This window comes from Mobula birostris, chromosome 6, assembly GCF_030028105.1.
Source record: "Mobula birostris isolate sMobBir1 chromosome 6, sMobBir1.hap1, whole genome shotgun sequence".
NCBI lineage: Eukaryota > Metazoa > Chordata > Chondrichthyes > Myliobatiformes > Myliobatidae > Mobula > Mobula birostris.
In genome coordinates, this window is record NC_092375.1 from 47,475,227 (window position 1) to 47,493,622 (window position 18,396).

At 40.2% G+C, this 18,396-nt stretch overlaps 1 long non-coding RNA gene across 1 annotated transcript in view; it reads left to right on the forward strand.

The window, feature by feature from the left end:
* The first annotated feature begins 321 nt into the window (after positions 1-321).
* The window catches only part of LOC140199778 (uncharacterized), a 50,391-nt gene continuing 32,316 nt past the window's right edge, over positions 322-18,396 (forward strand). Inside the window, exon 1 of the long non-coding RNA XR_011886487.1 lies at positions 322-455. This is a non-coding gene — a long non-coding RNA (uncharacterized lncRNA). The remainder of the gene's footprint in view (positions 456-18,396) is intronic.

The window sequence follows — 18,396 nt, forward strand, 5'->3', positions numbered from 1 at the left end:
TGATGTGTTACATCATCCCTATTGAGGATCATGTTGAGGTTAAATATTATGGCACCCAGCCTGTATTCTTGGGAAACAGTGAATCAGAGCTTGGGGTCTGGACAACTGGACGCACGGCTGCCAACAGTCTACTGACTGAGCTCTGAGATGCCCAACAACCAGAAATGAAAATGTGTAGGCATCTGGAAGGGTTATATCGTGTGGGGGCGGGGGGGGGGGGTGGAAGGCTGAGATCATGGACAAATCAAAAAGAAATATGAGAATTTTAAAGTTGGAGTGTTACTGAAATGGATAACTAGTCAAGTACAGAGGTAGTGAAAATACAGGTTGTGATGCTGGTTAGGGTTAAGCAGCAGTCTTTTAAATGACTTTGAGATTGTAAAAACTGGATGGAGGGAAGCATATTGGAATGCACTGAGGGTTTACTGCAACAGTCAAGTCCAGAGGAAACAAAGGTAAGGACGATGAAACCATGGAGATGAGTTGAGGCAGTGTGGAATGTTACTGTGGAGGAATTAAGTGACCTTGGAGATGGTATGAATATGATATCTGTAGCTCAACATTGACATGTTCCTGGCCAGAATGGCAAGAGCTTTGAAACATCTGCTCCTCTTTGGAGCCTGAGCTCTGGCTTTCTGATTCTACACCTCACTGGATCAAGTTAGTAAGGTTTTAAGGATGCATTAATTTTTACTGATCAGACTAGAAACCTCCTTGAAATTATCTACAATTCTTCACCAGCATATCAAGGCCAGAGATAAGGGGGTGAATTGGTTTGTACAAATCAGCATCACTGATCAGTCACAACACTGTGAGAAATAATTTCATTCACTGGCAATTTTAATTGTCTCAAGTTAATTCCATTCTCTTTTGCAATCTATTGAGGCAGTGCAATCAATTCTTCATAAGTATTAGAACAGAGATTACTCTCTTCAATCCTCCATCTCAATGTTTGGAATTGCTCTAAGTGTTAGGCTTATTCAAAACATCCAATGAATTTGTGATGTTTATGGTCAGATATACTATAAGTGCTTATTTGTGACTATCGTATTGAACTTTAAGGAATATATGAATATTTCTCGATGATTAAAGTGAGAAAAATGCCACATGTACAGATTGAATCCTACGTACATCCCTGATACTCATTTTCTTGCAGGCGCTCACAATGAATACGAGAAACACAGTAGAATAAATGAAAGACAGCACCGGACAGGAAGGACAGACAATCAATGTGCAAAAGACAACAAACTGGTCAAATGCAAAAAATAAAATAATAATAATAATCATAATAATAAATAGATAAGCAATGAATATTGAGAACATGAGATGAAGAGTCCCTGAAAGTGAGTCCATGGCTTGTGGGAACAGCTCAGTGATGGGGTGATTGAAGTTATCCCCTTTGGTTCATGAGCCTGATAGTTAAGGGGTAATAACTGTTCCTGAACTTGGTGATGTGGGTCTTGGCACTCCTGTATCTTCTTCCTGATGGCAGCAGTGAGAAGAAAGCATGGCGCGGATTTTTTGGGTCCACAATGAGGAATGCTGCTTTCCTATGACAGTGTTCTCTATAGGTGTGCTCAGTGGTGGATAGGTCTTTACCTGTGACGGACTGGGCCATATCCGCTACCTTTTGTAAGCATTTCCATTCACTGTGACTCATTGGCAACATATGTTTGATAGCACTTTTATGAAGTGTCTGGGACATCTTGCTGCATTTATACCTGTATATAAATAGGCATTTATTGTTCTTGAATAAGCAAAGCTCTTACCTTGTATTAATAGTTAAACAGGAATCTATGACCATAGAAAATCTATTTCTTTATAGAGCAAACTCCTTTGATGATGCATATTAATGTTGAACAACACCAGTTTACTTTCATGGATTAAAAAATTCAAGTCACATTCCTTCCTCCTCCATGCACTGTTTGATTTTTTTTTCTTGTATTAATGAATTGCTGGATTAAATATTGAGAAAATTCAGTTTTTGGCAATATTCTGCATGATTTCTGATTAGTGCCAGTAGATACCATTCTGTGCTCAATCAATTAATATACAGATTTCCTGTACAGAGCCTTATCAAGTTTGCCCATATGGCATTACTCCATTAAAATTCCAATCATCCTCTGGGATATGCTCTATTAGATTCCAGCAATCTCATGCCTTGCCTGAAACACAGATTACTGAAGCCCCTCAAGATTTTAAGGCATAATGGAATAAGCCAGGTTCTCAGCACCAAAGGAAGGAGACTGAACCTCCGGTTAGGTCCTCCGTTCAATTAATCGTGCTTTCTACATTATCTCTTGACACTTTCAAGCATCCCAACCCTGCCAAAGCAGAACACTTACGGCATATACCACTTTATGTATTTAGGTATACAATTTAAATAAAAATTCACTCTTTTACCAGGTATAACATTTTAAGTAAAAAAAAATCTTTCTGTTACCTTAAGCCAGACCGTTCTTTTGCATCTAACGTCTCATAGGAAGAATATTAATTACAACAACTTGACAGAGCTTCAATTCATTCAGTTTGAGTTTTCTGGATTAGTTCTATCCCCCCAGGGTTAGATCCTGGTTTACAGTCAGCTGACTCTCTGCCTTGTCAGGACTCTAATGAAAACAAATATTAGACTGAAATGTTTCAAAAGCAATCTTGCACATTCTAAAATCTGTTTCAAATGGAAATTCGACTTTTCAGTCACCCCTCATAAATGTTGAAGTTCATTAGCAACAAGGATTTGATTGATGCGACAGACATTTTTGTGTCAAAAACCTAAATATTAGCAAGGAAGAAGTCTGTGTAGAGAGAATTTAAAGCTAAGTAAAAGTAAATCATCTGTTATGATTAAAAATTAAAGGTTAAAGATTAGCTTTGTTTTTCAAATGTACATAAATCAAAACATACAGTGAAATGCGTTGTTTGCGTCAATGACTAACAGTCCAAGGATGAACAAATGACTTACACATATAATTCCATCGAACACATAGCTTCATTTCAGTTTCCATAACTAAAATGAAGTTAACATTCAAGCTCCATATATGCCTCACTCCATCTTTCCTCTTACCAGCATAACCCATCCTTCCCTTTCCCCTTGTGCTCATCCAGGATTGTGGCACTGACCAGCACAGTTCAAGGATGTGCTGGATATTTCTGGTGCCAACAAAGCACTCTCCTAACATGTATGCCTTTGAAACGTGGGGGGAGCCATAGCGCCCAAAGGAAACCCAGCAGTCACGAAGAGAATATTAAAAACTCCTTAAAGACAGTGCCAGGAATTGAACCCCAATCACGATTGGTAGCATTGTATAGCATTACAATAACTGCTACACTACTGTACTGCCCCTTTTGTTGAGTTTTACCCCCGCTACACCTTCTGTGATTGCTGATTTACAAACTTTTGCTACCTGATTTCTCATGAACTCACATTCCTTCCTTGCTGTAGAACAATAGATATCTTCTACTTGGCACACGACCAGACTTTATGGAAAGATAAAAGACTGGAAAAGTTTCTATCACCAACGTAGCTAAATAACATCTCAGTAACATTGGCAGTTACTTGGACTAAGAGGTCGTATTTGGACTAAGACTGTCTTAAGTCTTGTTATTTTTGGATAGATTGAATTGTAAATCTGATTTTGATCATTGTGGTATGTAAAAGGATTCAAGTTCCTTTGGTAGGTACTGCAATTTGAAAAAATACTTTAAAAAAATATTTCTTCCTAAATAACCCAATGAGTAACAACTATGCAACATCCATTTGTCTTTTTGGAGGTCATTTGAAATCTCCAGCACATGTGCTTTATTAAAGCCTTGAATTGATTAGATATGTTTTATGATGGTCTGGAGGCTTACTCACTGACACAGAGCGGTAACCAAGCAAGGACAAATAAGCTTGAACAACACTGATGAATTGCAATATTTGAGTAAATTGGTTCCATGCATACAGTATGCATTATCTTATTATGATGTAGTCTATTGAATCATGATGATGACTGACAAACACCAAACTGAAAATTGAAACAGTGCAGTGGGTATAATACTCTGTCTACACTTTAAATGCCAAAGGCTCATTCAGGTCAACTTTGGATGAAGTAATCATTGATGTCTTTCAGAGCAGACTGTATTTGAAAAGACAGGTCTATGCTTAAATATCATTGCAGTCAGGGCAGTTTATGCATGTCTGATTGCAGTGCTTAAGCTTGCACATGGAACAAACATCTGTTTATGCTTGCTGTTGTTGACATAAGGAAATACCACTCTAGATGACTCTTGCAGCCAGTGAATTTACAGTCTATTAGTTGGTTTTCTGGTAGGAAAATAAAACTTGCTTTGGATTCATCCAATATGATTGGTAAAGTGCATTTAATCAGGGTCCTCAGATAGGCACAAGACTCCTCCGAATTCTGTGGGTACATGGGGGGGAGTTAGGGAAAGGGAAGGGGTGCTGATGTGGTTATCGCACGCACATAGTACAGAAGGAGCCTGCTGCAGGGGACACCAGCACCTTCAGGTTCACACATCAACCTGACTTAGAAATACCTTGCCATTCCAGTATTGCTACTGGAATTCTCTACTCAGAAGTATTGTGGGAGCACCTGCAATGCATGATTGCTGAGATTCAAAAGCACCACCAGCAATAACTTGCAACGAATTTCTCACCACGGGAATTACTGGAACTTTCATGCAGGACTGAGATCCTAACTTTGTATTAGAACAAATGCTGAAGGGTTTAACAAATCTGACAGAAGATTTTAAGTTTTCCAAATGTCTTTCTTTCAGAATTGTTGGAACTAATGTACAATCTCTAAAGTTACTCTACTAGCCTACAGAAGAAATATATCAGTATATCCAAGTCTGAACCATTGCAGTGGTTTGGTTTCTTGTGTAAATCAAGTATGGTGAGGCTAAAAATGCCTGATTCCCCTAGGTAGTTTATAACTTTAAACTCAAGGTAGGTTTCACTGTTACTAAAGGTAGGTTGTGAGGGTGTCATTATTGTATTATGTGCCTTCCAAGTGTTTAAGCTTTTGAGTGACCTGCTCTCCACATGCAGAAAACCATGCATGCTATTGGGCAGAAGAATGACAAATCCACTTAAAGTATGTAAAAAGATTAAGAGTCAACTAGAAGCCAAACCAGGACCTTGTAGATTAGTGCTGGTGCAATTTTGACATAGGTGTTGGGAACTGACATTGGGAACCTCCCGTGCTGAGTTGGTCATAATAATAATAATAATAAGTACTTTATTGATCCCAAGTGAGCAATTCTTTCATTACAGCAGCAACATTTAAAAACACACTTAGTGTGCAGACTTAACGAATAAAATGTACAGAATAACAATATACACAATTTAACAATGTGCAATACGGTGCAATACTGTGCAATAATAATGTACAAAATAATAAAGCGGAGGCTATTGTACTATGATCTGTTCTCCTGTCTCACAGAGATGAACTGTTGTATACGCATATTTCATTTGGTAGGAAAGATGCTCTGTAACGATCCTTGCGACAATGGAGCTGAATGATCCTGTTTGAAAGGGTGCTCTGCTGCTTATTCAGTAGATCATGGAGAGGTCATGCCTGATTGTCCATAATGGATAACAGTTTGTTTAGTGACCTCCTCTCCACCACTAACTCAAGAGTCTGGGTTGTAGCCAAGGATGGATCCAGCCTTTTTGATGAGTTTATTTAGTCTTTTTGCATCTCCAGCGCCGATGCTGCTCCCCCAACATAAAGCTGCAAAGAGGACTGCACTCACTACAACAGACTGGTAAACAATCTCCAGTATTCTGCTGCACGCATTGAAGGATCTCAGCTTCCTTAGAAAATAGAGTCTGCTCATCCCCTTCTTGTAAGCAGCCTTGCTGTTGGCATTCCAGTCAAGTTTGTTGTCGAGGTGAACACCCGAGTACTCGCACTGCAACCTCTTCTCCCAGAATGTGTGCGGGATTTGTCACAGTCCTCTTCCTCATTGCTGGGTCAGCTTCTTCCACTTCCTGTTCTTTGCTGATTAACGTGGTGCCCTTCCTCATATCTCATGTTTTATGTGACACAAAAGCAGCCATTTGGCCCGAAAATTTCCTTGACAACTCTCAGAGTGATCCCTTCAATTCTATTCCCCGTTACAAAAATACAACCTATCTTTTCTCACACGTCCACGAATCTCCTGTCATTCATCTACAGCACACTTGGAGAAACTTACAGTAGCAAATTAACACACCAGTCCACTGTCTTTGATATATGAGGAGAACCTAGAGAAGGCCGAAACAGTCACAGCAGAACAGATATACCTACACAGTCAGCACCTATTGGCAGATTGAACTCTGATCGTTGGAGCCGTGAGATTGCAGCTCTAGAAGTTGCTCCATTGTGCTGCTGCCTTCCTCTAGGGCCTTTATGCAGCACTAAAGGACAACTCTTGAAGCTTTGGCTAGGCTGGATTGCAGAGTGTAATATGCTTGGTAAAAATAATTGGTTTATTATTGTCATGGGTACTGAGGTACTCCAAAAATTTGTCTTGCATACCATTCATACAGATCAATTCATTAGAACAGTGCATAAACATAGTACAAGGTAAAACAATACCCACGTGTACAATGAACTATTGTAGTTACAGTGAAAATGCTACGTAGGCAGACAGTAAAGTGCAAGGTGATAATGAGGTAGATTGTGAAGTCACGAATCCATCTTATCAGAGAATTCTTGAGCCTAGTGGTATGTGCTTTCAGACTTCGGTCCAATGCAAAGTGGATTGGGAAAGAATGTCCAGGGTGGGTGAAGTCAGGCTGCTTCACATAGAAGATAAGAACATGAGAAATTGGAGCAGGTGTAGCCCATCTAGCCCATTGAACATGTTCCACATTCAATAAGGCTGATCTGGCTGTAGACTCAGCTCTACTTCGCAAGCTTTTCCTATAACCCTTAATTCCCCTGCTATGCAAAAATCTATCCAGCTGGCTTAAATATACAATATTTAATGAGGTAGCCTCCATTGCATTTGCCCTGACCTGTACCTGAAGTCAATGACCAGCTCTTTCATTTTGCTGACCTTGAGGGAAAGGTTGTTGCATGACATCATGTCACTTTGCTCTCTGTTGTCTTTTACTACTCTGACTCATCATCATTTGAGATAAGCCACACTACAGAGGTAGTGGAAATCTCTGGGGTAGTGAGTAATCATGTAATCATGAGTGTGTGGGGCATAAAGTTGGGGACTGAGGGTGCAAACCTGTGGGGCACCAGGGCTGAGGATAATCCTGGCCAAGGTGTTGTTGCCTATTCTTACTGATTGTGGTCTGTTGCTCCAAAAGTCAATGATCCAGTTCCAAAGGGAGGTGCTGATTTCCAGGTCAAGGAGTCAGAGGATGGTTTTGCTAATGAAAAAGGACCTGCAGTCAGGGTTAATTATTGCACTCGTTGCAACAAACCCAACAAATATTTAATAAATTCCTTTCTTTTCAGAAAGAAAGTGGAGCTGCAGAGTATGAAAAAAATTGGAGATAACTGAATTCAACTCCTGTCTTCCTGTATTTCCACCAATTCAATTTCAAATTGAAGTTGAATTTTCATTCAACTATACATGAACACAGCCGAATGAAACAATGTTCCTCTGGGGCCAAGGTGCAAAACATACACAGCACATTCATTTTCAATTTTAAAATCTTTTTTATTAATTATTACTAAAGAACAACAAAAAATACATTAAGGTAATCAAGTCAATATGCCAATATGTACAATGAAGAATTAAATTAGCAAATAACTGATTAACAAAGCTAAGCGATATATCAATAATAATAAGAAAAAATAAAGTGTTAAGAATATACTTTTGAAAGAAGAAAAGAAAGAAAAAAAAAAGACCCCCTACTAACCAAAAAAAAACGAGAAAAAAACCCCATTGGGAGCACAACCCCATCATACAAGCTTCCATAAAAGAAAAACATCAATCCACCAACTCAAATCCATTTAAACAAAAATCAGAAGGTATCCATATTAATTAACTCAAATCAGATGATAGTGGTGGGCAAATGAACCCCCACCTTTTCTCAAAATCAAATCGAGGATCAAAAGTTCAACTTCTGATTTTCTCCAAACTAAGACATAGCATCACCTGAGAGAAGCATTGTATCAAGCACATTCAAAATAGAGAGCAAAGAAGCATAGTCACACAAACAAAAAGACAGATATATATGTGTGTGTGTGTGTGTGTGTGTGTGTGTGTGTGTGTGTGTGTTTGTGTATAGTCCAAGTCCCTGAACAGCATGTCCCGCAAATTGATGGTGCGGTTCCTGGCAGTACACAAACATGCACGCAATCCAGTCTGTCATTCCACTGATGGACACTGGAGGGCAGCACCAACAGGAGAGGCTAGCCCCCAGCCGAGCATGGATGCCACGCTACACTGCCTCTGGTATCTTCTCTCCTGGACTGCAGTAGCATGTAAACATGCAGCCTGAGGCCGAGTCTCACTATAACCGAGGCCATGCATCTCCCCCACCATCTGTAAACCTGCCAAACAAGGGAAACAAAACTATTCTGAACGCTGACATCGGGGAAGGATAGACATCTCCTTGTTTTGATATTTAAGAGTAAGTATCTGCTCATTCTATAAATCGGAGGTAGAAATGGAGTCTAATAAGGGGATGGTGATGAAGAATTGGCTTTATTTATTTCTTGGATTTATGCCCATCCTTTATAATTCCACTTATGGGTTTAATCTTCAGATGCATTAAAATCAGGGATTGGGACTATTCTTTCCAAAATACTTCATGAATGTCTGGAATTTGTTTTTAAAATATTATGGTCATTTCCTGTACTAGGTTACATATTAGGCTTTTCCCCAAACTGTGGCCTTGGATTGACTGCTGTTTTCAGAGGCAGACTGAACAAAGGGCAGGATCTTGACATCTGCAAACATTTTATGCTCCTCAGACCAGGGCCTGCTAGTGCTGTGGAATGACACACTTCCTATTCCAAGGAGGAAAGCCTGATCTATGCTCCTTCAGTTAAAATAATGGGCAAGGTTTAAGATTTTCACATTAGGAGTTTAATCTGAAATCAAATGTAACTTCAGAGATTTGCTTTACTTGCCACATGTACATCAAAATATCGAAACATACATTTTGTGCTAACGATCGAAAAGTCTGAAGATGTGCTGGGGACACCCTGCAGTCACCACACTTCTGGCGCCAACATAGCATGCCGACAACTTACTAACCCTAACGTATACGTCTTTGTAACATGGGGGAAACTGGAGAACTCAGAGTAAACCGCGCGTTAACTGGGAAAACGTACAAACTCCTTAGAGGCAGCAGTGGGAATTGAACCCCGAACTTCTGATTGTAGGTGCTGTAAAGCTCTACCCTAACCACAATGTTGCCATGCTACTCATAAGGACAACTTTAAGTTAATCTTAGTGTAACTCCAAAAAATATTTGCGTGTTCTTGGTCAGTATAAGAACAGGGGGATGGAGGACAGTGGCTTCAAATGACATGTAATGCAGAATATTTTGTTCTAGGAATTACCTCCCACTGAAAATATTGAACTAAATACAGAGTATAATGTTATGGTAATTATTAATTGTTCCTGCTCCTCTAATTCTTACTGATGGAAATTGATGGGAAATGTATATAAGGAGATTAATAACAGGAATCAAGATCTAGTTAAATGCTAATTGTTTAAATTATGCAACCTAATGATTAGCTGATGAGTCAGCTAGAGAAATTATACCAGACCTCATCTATATTTCATCGTTAATTTTGTCCATCTTCCCCTTGACCTACTGTAGTAAATGGAGTGAACATGTCATTACAATGAATAGCTATGACACTTAGCAGCTACTGTGAATAGATTCACTTATTCACCTTTTGTCTCAGAGATGACACATTGTTCTTATATAGCAATACTATGCTTTGCCAATTGCGTCCAGTGCATCACTTTGTTGGTCTGAAGACGTGGATGAAGATTGGCAGTTGAATGGGGCACGACTGCACAAGTGCGTGTAAGTTGGACCATGAGGCAGCGTGAATGTTTAAAAGCGAGATTAACAGAGCGGGTGATGTTGTAGTGGGTGACGGAGTAGAGGGAGATGCTTTGGCTCCTGAGGCTTTGGCAAGCAGAGGCTGAGGAAGAGCTTCACTCCAAGTGTGGTAAGGCTAGGTAAGTTCCTTTAATAAATCTAATTACCTTAAGAGTGGGTAGTGGAGGCAGCAGTTAGGGTAGTTGAGTGCTCCGATGCAGTATGTGGGAAGTCAGGGTGAGCACAATCATCCCTGATGACTACACTTGTAAAAAGTGCATCCAGCTGCAGCTCCTGACAAACTGAGTTAGGGAACTGGAGCTGGAGCTGGATGAACTTCGGATCATTCGGGAGGCAGAGGCAGAGGCAGAAATAGACGGGAGTTTCAGGGAGATAGTCACCCCTAAGATCAGGAGACAGGTAGCTGGGCGACTGTCAGGAGAGGGAAGGGGAAAAGACAGAATGAGCAGAGCACCCCTGTGGCCGTTCCCATCAATAATAAGTACATCATTTTGGATACTGTTGATGGGGACGACCTACCAGGGACAAGTTACAGTGGTTGCGTCTCTGGCACCGAGACGGGACCCTCAGCTCAGAAGGGAAGGAGGGAAAAGAGGAGAGCAGTAGTGATAGGAGATTCGATAGTAAGGGGAACTGATAAGAGGTTCTGTGGAAGAGATCGAGAATCCTGGATGGTCTGTGCCTCCCTGGTGCCAAGGTCCGCGATACCTCGGACTGAGTTCTCAGTATTCTCAAGAGGGAGGGTGAGCAGCTGGATGTCGTGGTCCATGTAGGGACCAATGACGTGGGTAGGAAGAGTGAGGAGGTTCTGAAAGATGAGTTTAGGGAGTTAGGCTCCAAGTTAAAGGGCAGGACCTCCAGGATAGCAATCTCAGGATTGTTACCAGTGCCATGTGCAGGCGGGTTTAGAAATAGTAAGATAGCGCAGATCAACACGTGGCTGAAGACATGCTGCAGGAGGGAGGGCTTCAGATTTTTAGATAATTGGGCAGTTTTCCAGGGACCTGTTCTGGCGGGATGGTTTACATCTGAACTGGAGGGAGACAAATATTCTTGCAGGTAGGTTTGCTAGAGAGGCTCCAGTGGATTTAAAATAGTAAAATTGTTTGCACCGTTAGCGATAAACAGAGAGTGAAAGGTGGAAAATTTCTTAAATGCATTTATCTTAATGCTAGGAGCATTATAAGAAAGGTGGATGAGCTTAAAGCATGGATTGATACCTGGAAGTATGATGTGGTAGCTATTAGTGAAACATGGTTACAGGAGGGGTGTGATTAGCAACTGGATTTCATTGCTTCAGATGTGATAGAATTGGAGGGACAGGAGGGGAAGATGTTGCATTGCTTGTCAGAGAAAATATTACAGTGGTGCTCTGGCAGGATAGATTAGAGGGCTTATCTAGGGAGGCTATTTGGGTGGAATTGAGGAATGGGAAAGGTGTAGTAACACTTATAGGGTGTATTATAGACCACCAAATTGGGAGTGAGAATTGGAGGAGCAAATTTGAAAGGAGATAGCAGATACTTGTAGTAAGCACAAGGTTGTGATTGTGGGAAATTTTAATTTTCCACACATAGACTGGGAAGCCCATACTGCAAAAGGGCTGGATGGTTTGGAGTTTGTAAAATGTGTGCAGGATAGTTTTTTTCAGCAATACATAGAGGTACCAACTAGAGAAGGGGCAGTGTTTGATCTCCTGTTAGGGAATTAGATAGGTCAGGTGACGGAGGTTTGTGTTGGGGAGCACTTCGGGTCCAATGATCACAATGCTATTAGTTTCAATATAATTATGGAGAAGGATAGGTCTGGGCCCAGGGTTGAGATCTTTGATTGGAGAAAGGCTAACTTTAAGGAGATGTGAAAGGATTTAGAAGGAGTGGATTGGGACAATTTGTTTTATGGGAAGGATGTAATAGAGAAATGGAGGTCATTTAAAGGTGGAATTTTGAGGGTAAAGAATCTTTATGTTCCTGTTTGGTTAAAAGGAAAGGTTAGAGGTTTGAGAGAGCCATGGTTTTCAAGGGATATTGGAAACCTGGTTCGGAAAAAGAGAGATATCTACAATAAGTATAGGCAGCATGGAGTAAATGAGGTGCTCGAGGAATATAAAGAATGTAAAAAGAATCTTAAGAAAGAAATTAGAAAAGCTAAAAGAAGATATGAGGTGTTTTGGCAAGTAAGGTGAAAATAAATCCCAAGGGTTTCTACAGTCATATTAATAGCAAAAAGATAGTGAGGGATAAAATTGGTCCCTTAGAGAATCAGAGTGGATAGCTATGTGTGGAGCCAAAAGAGATGGAGGAGATTCTGAACGATTTATTTTCTTCAGTATTCACTAAGGAGAAGGATATTGAATTGTGTAGGGTAAGGGAAACAGGTAGGGAAGTTATGGAAACTATGATGATTAAAGAAGAGGAAGTGCTGGTGCTTTTAAGGAATATAAAAGTGGATAAGTCTCCGGGTCCTGACAGGATATTCCCTAGGACCTTGAAGGAATTTAGTGTGGAAATAGCAGGGGCTCTGACAGAAATATTTCAAATGTCATTAGAAACGGGGATGGTGCTGGAGGATTGGCATATTGCTCATGTTGTTCCGTTGTTTAAAAAGGGTTCTAAGAGTAAACCTAGCAATTATCAGCCTGTGAATTTGACATCATTGGTGGGTAAATTGATGGAAAGTATTCTTAGAACTGGTATATATAATTATCTGGATAGACAGGGTCTGATTAGGAACAGTCAACATGGATTTGTGCGTGGAATGTCATGTTTGACAAATCTTATTGAATTTTTTGAAGAGGTTACTAGGAAAGTTGATGAGGGAAAAGCGGTAGATGTTGTCTATATGGACTTCAGTAAGGCCTTTGACAAGGTTCCACACGGAAGGTTAGTTAGAAAGGTTCAATCGTTAGGTATTAATATTGAAGTAGTGAAATGGATTCAGCAGTGGCTGGATGGGAGACGCCAGAGAGTAGTGGTGGATAACTGTTTGTCAGATTGGAGGCTGGTGACTAGTGGTGTGCCTCAGGGATCTGTACTGGGTCTCATGTTGTTTGTCATATATGTTAATAATCTGGATGATGGGGTGGTAAATTGGATGAGTAAGTATGCAGATGATACTACGATAGATTGAGTTATGGATAATAAAGTAGGTTTTCAAAACTTGCAGAGAGATTTAGGCCAGTTTGAAGAGTGGACTGAAAGATGGCAGATGGAGTTTAATGCTGATAAATGTGAGGTGCTACATTTTGGTAGGACTAATCAAAATGGGACATACATGGTAAATGGTAGGGCATTGAAGAATGCAGTAGAACAGAGGGATCTAGGAATAATGGTGTGTAGTTCCCTGAAGGTGGAATCTCATGTGGATAGGATGGTGAAGAAAGCTTTTGGTATGCTGGCCTTTATCAATCAGAGCATTGAGTATAGGAGTTGGGATGTAATGTTGAAATTGTACAAGGCATTGGTAAGGCCAAATTTGGAGTATTTTGTACAGTTCTGGTCACCGAATTATAGGAAAGATGTCAACAAAATAGAGAGAGTACAAGGAAGATTTATTAGAATGTTACCTGGGTTTCATCACCTAAGTTACAGAGAAAGGTTGAACAAGTTGGGTCTTTATTCTTTGGAGCGTAGGAGGTTGAGGGGAGACTTGATAGAGGTATTTAAAATTGTGAGGGGGATAGATAGAGTTGACGTGGATAGGCTTTTTCCATTCAGAGTAGGGGAGATTCAAACAAGAGCACATGAGTTGAGAGTTAAAGGGCGAAAGGTTAGGGGTAACATGAGGGGGAACTTCTTTACTTAGAGAGTGGTAGCTGTGTGGAACGAGCTTCCAGCAGAAGTGGTTGAGGCAGATTTGATGTTGTCATTTGAAGTTAAATTGGATAGATATATGGACAGGAAAGGAATAGAGGGTTATGGGCTGAGTGCAGGTCGGTGGGACCAGGTGAGAGTAAGCGTACGGCATGGACTAGAAGGGCCGAGATGGCCTGTTTCTGTGCTGTAATTGTTATGTGGTTATATGGTTATAAGATGTGTTTTTGATTATATCAAGCACCATAGAGAAGGTGAAGAAAGTTCTCTATAACACAGCAAATATTGTTATCCATATTGGAAATAATGGAGGAGGTGGAATTTGATTTTGAATAAATTAAATCAATTGTTTCTGTGTTTTTTAAATCTATACATTTCTCCCCTCAAAGGGGTTGAACCGTGGAAGTTTGTAGAAGTGCAACCTTTTCAGAGATCAATAGATTTCTTCAATTACAGATATATGGTGAAAACACTAGAAAATGGTGCTGAGGTGGAATGGTCAAGCCAGCTCAATGATACGCCTGTTTCTTATGTTATGCTATGAAGATTTCTACTGGGCTCCACACCAGACACACAGGGAACTGAACCAGTCCATGTTCTAACCATCAATGAATCATATATTGAGAAATCACTACAAGTTTAAATGCAACCTCTAGTTATGAATAGACAGTGTGACCATTTCCTTCTGTCTGGTCAATGTTTTATAGCAGGTTAGCTGCCAGTTTTGCACCACACCCAATGCCAGTTTTGCACCACACCCAATGCCAGACTTTGTTGTGGTTGGGCATCGCTCCTTGACCAGACTCCATGCTGCTTCTTCAGGATCAGGGCTGAAAATTGGGGTCGACCAAACAGCTGGGTGTGTCGGGATTGTGGGGAGCAGTGTTGGAGTGAGAGGCTCAAGTACATGATTGGGCTAGGGTTCAGGGTGGAGGTTTCAAACACTAAGGATTTACTTGATGAGCATCAAATCAAAAACCAAATTTCTGTCTATTGAGCATTAATCATTGATATACTGTAATTAGATAACTATTTGAAGTTTTCAGGGCAAGAAGTCCACAGTTCCTGTGTCCTCCTAACTTGATCCATCTTGATCACTGCAAAAATGTCATGGTATTAGATAGGATCTGGATTATGTCAAGAGCAGGTTGTACCACTTCAAAGGCAATAAAAGACTCACCATAATATTGGTTACAGGAACTGGTGAGTTAGGGAGTTCCTATTCAATATTTGATAAGTTACTTGCTGTGTCCAATTTCCATCCATTTATTGATAAACCATACATTTAGCCACAGCTGTTCTAAACCGTCCAATTCTCGACACCAGGCATTAGAAAAATGTGAAGGTTCAGGAGAACACTAAGAAGAAGTTGAATCCAGGGACGGGATGTTTCAGGTGCAAGGATAGATTCAAGATTCTGGAGCTGTTCTTGGAAGAAGAGATTGTGAAGATATTTCATAGAGCTGTTTAAAAATAAGGGCATACACTGGACGGAGGGAGATTACTCCCATTGTTGGAGACGTAAGAAAGTAGGGAGCATGGAAAGAAGTTAATTGGTAAAGGAGCCAAATGCTACTTTTTTTTAACCATTGAGTGTTTAAGTTGTGGATTGCACTGCTTGGAGTAATAATAGAGGCAGATGCAACTGTTCAAAACTGAGCTGCACAAGTGTTTTCAAGGGTTACAAACAAAACAAAACAAAACAAAAGGGGTTTCAAGGGTTATGAGGAGTGTACTTTGCTGCTTACATTGAACTATATAGACCTACCAGGTAAAACAACCTCATTTTGTGCCTGTTGTGTAGGAGCTGGCTGGACATATCTCCAGTCTATCCCTCCTGCTCTTTTCCTACTGTTATCTCAATATAGATTAAGCAGGACAAGTTCCATTTTCTAACCCCCTGAGCTACTTGTGCAAAGCAATCTCATCTCTAAATTCATTAAATGAACCATCTGCATGTTGCCCTAGATCAGAGGTTTCCAACCTTTTGTAATGCCACGGACCCCTACCATTAACCGAGAGGTCTGTGGACACCAGGTTGGGGACCTGTGCTTTAGATGCTTCATAAATAAAGTAAATGGAGCTGATCAAATCTGAAACCCTGAAGCATGGAATTTCCTTTCCATAAAAATTATTACTACCAATTCCAAGCCTTCTTCCACCCTAAAGAGGCAGGGCTAATGGGACAAGTTCTCCAGGAAAGTTTCAACCCTACCATTCCCTATCCAGAGATGTCATTGTGCATTTGTACTGTACACATCACTCAGAGCTGCAAACTGGAACTAAATGGCAGTCAAGCAGCCTGGGACAATGGTAGTTTGATTTCGCAGTTTCAAGGACATACAGGCATTTCCTGCAAAAGACTTTATTCTCAGGTTAATCTAGAACACATAATGAGAAGGCAGGGCAGAATCAAAATCAGAATCGGATTTATTATCATTGACAGATGTTGTGAAAGTTGGAGTTTTATGGCAACAGCTCAGTGCAATGTAAAAATTATTGTAAATTACAATAATAAATAATGCAAAAGAGGAATAGCAAGGCAGTGCTTACGAGCCTTTCTGAAATCTTACGGTAAAGGGAAAGAAGTTGTTCCTAAATCGTCGAGTGTGTGTCTTCAGGCTCCTGTACCACCTCCCTGATGGTAGTATTGGGGGGGGGGGGCATGTCCGGGATTCCACCTTGTTGAGACACTGCCTTTTGAAGATGTCCTCAGTGGCAGGGATGGTTGAACCCTTGATGAGGTTGGCTACAACCCTCTACAGCCTCCTTTGATCCTCCACATTGGAACCTCCATACCAAGTGTCGATGCAGCCATTCCGAATGCTTTCCACTGAACATTTACAGAAATTTGCTAGAGTGGCATGTCAAATCTCCTCAAACAACAAAGGAGGTACAGCTACTGGCATGCCTTCTTCATGATTGCATCAAAATGTTGAGCCCAGCATAGATCCACTGAGATGTTGACACCCAGGAACTTGAAGCTAATGACTTACTTTATTTCAAAATGATTTCTAATAAAATGGGAGACATTGGAAGGTAAAGTGACTGTAGGCAAGATGTTTTACAACAGAAATGATATCAAAGTTTTCTGAATATTCTCAGTCACTGAAAATGCATAAAATTATATTACCATGCACATCAGTAAACTCCTCTGCAGAAGGAGATATTAATGTACCTGCAAAGGTACCTCTGTTAATTAATGTAAAAAAATGCTCTTATCACCCTGAAATCTAGGAAGTTTCATGGACCTTTAGCAAAATAATAAAATGTTCTCTCCAGTTAACTGAATTTCTGCATCCTGCATTGTTTCATTAACTTTAAGATGGGTGAATGAGCTGGATTATACATTTTTTCAACAGGATAGAATGGGGGAAAATGCCTATTAGATGCATTTTGTTTGCCAACTTGGCCAAATTGATGTTTTGAGGTCATTTCTCTTTCTAACTTCCAGGTTATGATGTCAGATTTAGATTATTTTGGTCAGAAATGCTACAATGGAACATGTAATTGCTAATAACAACCTCACGGTGTCATGAGAAACAGTTTTTTAAATACTGGACACTGTATTAAAGAGTTATATGAACAGGCAATCCAACCTCATTTCCACATCACCAGCTCCTTCCCTTTCAAACATTACAAACTCATCTACAATCTTACTGCAACTTGTTAACATCAAGTAAACTCACTAAGTAGATGAGTAAGCCTTACATTTCTAAAGGTGCTACAAATTAAAATATTTCTCCCTTTTTTTTGTAATTTATTTTTTATTGAGTTTCATCATCAAACATGTTTCTCCCTATTTCAAAATTAAATGTCCCTGCCGAAGCTCTATCACAGCCAGCAATCCATGTCAGAATCAGAATCAGATCTTTTACCACTGGCATATGTCGTTAACTTAGTGACAGCATAACAATACAATATGTGATACATATAGAAAAAATCGATCAATCAATTACAGTAAATATATATATATATATATATATAAAATAGTTAAATTAAAAATAATGCAAAAAGTAGTGAGGTAGTGTTCATGGGGTCAACGTTCATTTAGAAATCGGATGGCAGAGGGGAAGAAGCTGTCCCTTCAGGCTTCTGTATCTGCTTTCTGACAGTAACAATGAGAAGAGAGCATGCAATGGATGATGGGATCCTTAATAATGGATGCTGTCTTTCTGTGACACCGCTCCTTGTAGATGTCTTCGATACTACGGGGGCTAGTACCCAAGATGGAGCTGACTAATTTTACAAGTTTCCGTAGCTTCTTTCATTACTGTGCAGTAGCCACTCTCCCCCCGCTCCCTATACCAGACACTGACGCAACCTGTCAAACTGCTCTCCACAGTACATCTGTAGAAGTTTTTGAATGTTTTAGGTGAGAAACCAGATCTCCTCAAACTCCCAATAAAATATAGTGGCTGTCTTGCCTTCTTTATAGCTGCATTAATATGTCGCGTCCAGGTTAGGCCCCCAAGAGATATTGACACCCAGGAACTTGAACTCCACTGATGATCACTCCGAGAGGATTGGTTTGTGTTCCCTCAT